The sequence below is a fragment of the Myotis daubentonii genome, chromosome 10 (genome assembly GCF_963259705.1).
Source record: "Myotis daubentonii chromosome 10, mMyoDau2.1, whole genome shotgun sequence".
Taxonomy (NCBI): Eukaryota; Metazoa; Chordata; class Mammalia; order Chiroptera; family Vespertilionidae; genus Myotis; species Myotis daubentonii.
In genome coordinates, this window is record NC_081849.1 from 24658679 (window position 1) to 24664960 (window position 6282).

At 42.6% G+C, this 6282-nt stretch overlaps 1 long non-coding RNA gene across 1 annotated transcript; it reads left to right on the top strand.

Annotated features, from left to right (window-relative positions):
- The first annotated feature begins 2020 nt into the window (after positions 1-2020).
- Positions 2021-6067, top strand: LOC132242769 (uncharacterized). The gene is made up of 2 exons (XR_009454703.1): positions 2021-3097; positions 4994-6067. It is a non-coding gene; the product is annotated as an uncharacterized LOC132242769 (long non-coding RNA).
- The last annotated feature ends 215 nt before the right edge of the window (positions 6068-6282 follow it).

The following is a 6282-nucleotide window of genomic DNA, read 5'->3' on the forward strand; positions in this document are numbered from 1 at the left end:
AATACTCTCAGACTTAATTCAAGCAGCATTCTGAACGCATCAGTGGGTGTTGTAAACTTTCTTTGCAAGTGCCTTGCATGCTTACGATACTATTCATCCTGAGAGAGACAGATCATCAATGACCTTCTGGGTCACTGGCTGGGGAGAAAGCAGCCTATAAAAAAGAGTGGGGGGGGGGGAATAAAGGGGAGGGGGTGCTTCCCTCCACACCCGGTCCCCTGCAGCCTCGAGTGAAAGAAGACAGATGGCAGCCACCTTCCCTTTAATTAGGAGGGCAGCTCAGACGGGGACAGCCCTGCTCACTTGGCACCAACCTTACCCAATCGCTTCGATGGTAATGCTCGGCTCCTTCACCCTCGTTTCAAACTGCTCTCGACCTTTAACTTATAACCAAATCTCTGTAAAGTTAACTATGAAAAACTAAAGCTCTGAGACCAATGCTATATATGACAGAGGCACCTAAAGGTGTTTGCTGAATTAATTCACAGACATCCATTGAGAGAAGGAGCTTAAAGTGTGTCAGATGAAATACTGACACCCCAAGTCTTATGATCACCACTTCGAGACAAAATGTGAATTCTCCTGGCCCCGAGGCCCTACCAGATTCACACAGCATTTGGAGCGAGATTTAGACTCGGTACTAGACCCCGATTCTGCTTCCACTGCCACTCTGCGGTCCTGGCTCCTTCTACCCTTCAAAGTGTTACCGTTTAAGTCAAGAAAATGCTACAGTAAAAACAGTCCGTTCTATAAGGAAGGATAATTTCATTACAGATCATAAAACACTCTGCAATTACATTTGTTTTGTACTTCCAAAACCATAGAACTTGGTATTAAAAATGTATCAAGCCTTGCAACATCTGTGGTGGCAGGATCAGCATAAGAAACAAGCACAAATGGAAGGCAGGGCCAAGCGTTAGAATTCGGCTGGAGTCACAGAATCTTCTGTACAGGTAGGGGGTGGGGAACGTCTGGCCCACAGGCCATATAAGGCCGGAGAAGTCATTTGGTCTGGCATTAAGGGTGGGTTAATTAAATGTTTGACCAAATACAGTGGGCTGATTTTTAAGTTGATAATTTTGTACGGACGTCAAATGATTTATAAATATCCAAGTGGCCATTGGCAGAAAAAAGGTTCCCCACCCCTGGGGTCTAGGTGATGAAGATTCTTAATTATTTTCTAAAAGGCATTAAACCCATTTCCTATGAAACTTTCTAATATGAAGGAAAAGTTCAGTTTCTGTTGACAAGGTTAGGTTCTTTTATACACTTTATCCCATTTTTATATTAAATCTGTTTTTCCCCAACATCATTAAACAATTTCTATTTCTCAGTTTCTTTCCAGTCCCTGTCCGACTTCCTCCTTTCTTTCTTTCTTTCTTTCTTTCTTTCTTTCTTTCTTTCTTTCTTTCTTTCTTTCTTTCTTTCTTTCTTTCTTTTTCTTCTTTCTTTCTTTCTTCTTTTTCTTTTTTGTTGTTATTTTTCAATTACGTTTACATTGAGTGTTACTGTGTATCAGTTTCAGGTGTGCAGCACAGCGGTTACACAACCATGTACTTTATAAATAAAGTGTTCCCCTGGTCATTCTAGTGCCCGCCTGACACCATACACAGGTGTTACAGTATTACTGATTCTATTCCGTGCTGTACTTTACATCCAGTGACTATTTTGTAACTACCAATCTGGTTTTTAAATTGCAGCCTCTTGTCCAGAAGCCATTCCCACCTAATTTCTGCAGTCCCCACACGGGGACACTGTATTTGTCTTGTACACACACCTCTTCCTGCTTCCCAGCGAGAACAGGGGCAGTGAACTGGGGCTGTTTTGCTCGATGCGCTACTGACAGTGTCTGTGTCACTGTCATTTAATTAGTGGCAAAGTTCTTGAACCATTAAAACACAACAACAACTTGTTTCTGTCTCCGGCTATCTCTAACAAGCAAGCCAGCAGGCTAGATACAGGAGGACAGAAAAGATCAAAGCAGCAATGAACGACGGGACAGACTTCATACCCTCCTTCCTTCCCAATGAAGGGTTACACGCGGCATTTGTCAGATACTGGCTGTCTAACAGTGCGAGCAAGAGAAAACACGCAGAGGAGTGACTAAGGAAGAAACAAACAGCACTTACTTTGTTTTCCAGCGCAGTAGGCAAGTCAGGAAGGAGGCGAGGCGGTCCTTCCCCAAGGCCCTGCTTTCACTTTAAAAGCCGGGCTTCTGCTACGTCCAGGTTTGCCGTGGACTCCCAAACGCCTGCGCTTGCCAGGACGCCCCAAGTTCACAGTTCATCAGAGGCAGCAAGGACCAGGGATCCCCAGGAGAGAGCGAGGCGACCTCTGGGCGCTGCGTGGCACCACTGCTGTTACCACACACGCCCGGGACACCCACGCGTTCGCTCAGGAGCCGGGCACCGGCAGATAACTGCTCAGATGAGTGTCCAGAGACGCCAGCCTCTGACATTCTCAGGTTCAAGGTTGGAAATTGTATGAAGACGAGAACCACGCAGTCAGCAGTATTCTGCACCACTCACTTTCTCGCACTCAACGCACATTTTAAAAAGAGCAAAAGGTACAAAATTAGAAGGCATATTTTACTGGTGATTGTGATCGGCATTTGCCCTGTACTGGGTCCCATCTTGCTCACTAAACCTGCATTTAAGATCAGGAGTATTTTCATTTCTCTGTGAAAACTCAAGATTTTTTGAGAGAATCAATTTTAAAAAGAACAGGAAAACAGTATAAGTCTGCTTAAAAAATGCAGCCCTCACTAAATCTCATCAGGTTAATTTTTTTAAATCCAAAAAGTAAACAAACAAACAAAGCATACAGATTGGATGTTTGTTTTGGAAATACTTCATCCGTGTCCTGTCCAGCTCATAAAAACAAACCTCCTTCCAGCAAAGAGGGACACTTTCACCTTGTTTACTGCCGCGTTTTGAAAGCGCTGTCTGGTCCCTCCTGACATCACCGGCCCGGCATTAGCACCTTCGCCGCTGCTGGCCGCACCTTCCTGCCGCGCGGCTGGACCAACACGCCCCAGAGCCGAGAGGACACTGGCGTGAGCATTAAACCCACGGAACGCACATGACAGCTGCTGCAAGTGTCCCATCTCTCTCATCACTTTCACAAGAACACAAAAGCATCAAACATGTGACACTTTTTAAAGTCTCAGCGTCCAGACCTAGCACAGACCATTCTTTCTTCTGACCCTCTCCCTGCCCAAGAGAGAGGCTCCCTCGCTCCCCGATGGCCATATTGGCAAGACTTTCTGCCACAGAGACTTGCTAATAGGCGATCCTGACCTACTTTCTCCCCATAAAATATTCCTGCAGACTTTCCTAGAGGATAATTTACTGTATTTTTTTAGTTGCAAGGAGTATTGAAGTTTTAATTTTGACAAAGCCAGACGTATCCTCTCCCCCTCACCCTCACTCCCTTTGGTGAACATGCTTGTGCTGTTGGATGAGTGCTGCATTTTTAAAGAAGTAATTTTCTCCTGTAAGTCTGACAGATTTCCCGCCCGTGTTCCTCAGTTCTTATTCCAAATAGATCAGAATCAAAGCAAAGGGTAGTTGAGACACCTGGACATAAGTCATTAAATTTTGGGGAACATCTCTCATAACCCATAATAAAACTGAATTCTGGTCCTACAATGGTAGTACGATTTTATAGAGAAGTAACTAAAAATCCAAGTTTAACCTATGTGAAATCAACTGATAACTTTCTTGTTCCTTTCCTGAAACTTAAAACACACACACACACACACACACACACACACACACACACACACACACCAAGTCCTTTAACTAGTCACCAAGAAATAACGAACATGAAATACATATTTGAGCAACGATGGCCCTTGTTTGTCAGAGGAGTGAAAACAAAAACATCCACAGAGTTCATAAAATTAATTAACTCTAGCTAAAGAGCTACTAAAAAGCCCCTCCAGACATCATGCTGTTACTATGACAACTTCAGAACTGCTTTGAGAAAATGTGAGGGATTTTAAGATCCATGATGAAACAAGTGTCACCCAGCCTGCTAGGAATTACTGCAATTTATAGGAGGCAGCAGAAGGGCTGAGTGGCCATTACGATTCTGAAATATCAAATCGTTACCTTCTGAGAGATGCTGCCCTCTTCATGCCGACCAGAAAGACTAACAGGTAAGCGAACGGCTCTGTGTGATCGGAACCGTTTTGATGGTTTCAGTCCTGCAACCATACCACTCCCACGGTCTCTCTCCCTGGTACGTTATTTTTATAATGAAAGCAAACTCTGACTCAATCTGAAAGGGAAGGGACAAAAACAATCCCTAACAGTCTCGTGTTTCCAAATACACAAACAGGGAAGCACTCGGATTTTTTCAGGCGTCAATAATGAAACAGAAAAACAAGACAGCATTTTTCTCTTAAAATTCCTGTTGTTAGGTATTTAGACGGATTTACATTTTATATAATCTCGATGGCTCAATCAGGAAGTAAAAATTTTAAGTGCGTATATCATGGAGGGGAGGAGTCATGTGACCCAACAGCAGAGGAAATTATGCAGCAGACGAGCACACGAAGAAAAACTTAACAGGGGTTTACAAATACTGTCTGTGGGACTCATCGAGCCATGAACATACTGTGGCTTTTGAGAAATAATAATTTATTTGGAAGGTTTGAGAGTAAGCCTTCAAGGCATTTAAAAAAATGTTACGAGATCAAAGCCATGCAGTGAGAAATGAAAGTTTAATTAATAAAGGAACTGTTTCTCTGACAATCATACCCGCTCAGAGATTACGTCAAGGCGATTTTTCAATGTTATTTAAATATCAGGCCATCCATAAGTGTAATCAAACAGAACATCGGCTGCAGCTATGTACAAGTACTTATGCTTTATTTGATAGGTAGGGCTGTGTGTTCCCGGAGCAGAGAAGAAAATGGTTTCGGTTTAGCCAGACTCCATGCAAGTTCTACAGATTACAAGTAATCACTGTATTTTATTACAGCAAGTATGTTCCCACGATGGAAATGCCAGATCCACACAGTTTTCATCTGAGGCACGAAAGCTGGTGATAGGGTCACCGTCACAGAGCACCCGAATCCTCCTTGTGTGTTATGCAAGTCACGCCGCAGACCACGTTCACGCAGTCAGAATCAGAAAGTGAAGATGAATGTTAAAACGCTTTAGTAAGAATAATGGGCCGCCTGATAGGTGACTCTATTGTACAAAAATGCCTGAAGACACATTCTCTGTGCTACGGAAGATGTTAACATGAATGTGTTTGAAACTCAAAAGGTGTGGCCTGTGGCTGTTTTGTTTCTCAATGCCGTTTCTGTTACTAATATGTTAATAATAATTTCTTAATCCGGATAATACACAACAAGGTTGAGAGCAGGTATTTATATCTCAAGCTATTACTTTTATCACTTTAGTGTCTCACATTTTTCAAAATGCTTTCCCTATTTTTATTTCAACCTTGACAACAAATTTATGCCACAGCTCTGGGCAAGTGGCAGGGCCAGGTCAGGGCCAGCAACCATTTCTGGGTATTTCTTGAGGACTAGCTCATCCTTCTTTAATTCTGAAACACAAGAGGTAGCTGGGCAAAAGGAGAAATTATTAGGAAAGACAGAAGCCTTTCAGAAGGGAAGCCTGAGGTAGGTTAAGAACAGTTAGCAAAGGTAAGAAGCACAAACTGTCCAAGGTACAGAGTATTAAATGGCACTGTAATCTTACTCAACTTGCTGTCACACTGGTTGACTAACTTAAGGAAAGATGAACCAGTTACCCAGAAATACCAGGGAAGTTCTGGGCTGAGGGGGAAAGCTTCTGAGGAGGTCCCGGCCCCTCTTCCCGGCTCCTGCCCTCCACAGGGCTATCACAGCCTCCTCACTTTCTACAGTGGGGCAATCAAGGCACCGAAATAAGAAAAAGCACTTGTTTTGGTTCATATCACAGCTTTCCTGGGATTTTGGACAAACACGAGAACCAGATAATATTCTAGGAAAAATAATGTATCTCCTACTTTATAAGCTTCACCAAAATTAATAGTGTAGAGAGTCAAAAGTTAAATATAAGAGGGGGGGGAAAGAAAAAAAATTAGAAAAATATTTATGAATTTGAGATAGGAAGTCTTAGCTTTATAAAAGCAATGAGGAAAGTAACAAAAAGCATAACTGAATCCATCTTCCCTACATTAATAACATGTAAAATTCCTGTATGTCCAAGAGCAGCAGACAAAACTGAAAGGTAAACAAAAAATAAGATACTTGCAACATGGTAATAGACTTTATATGAT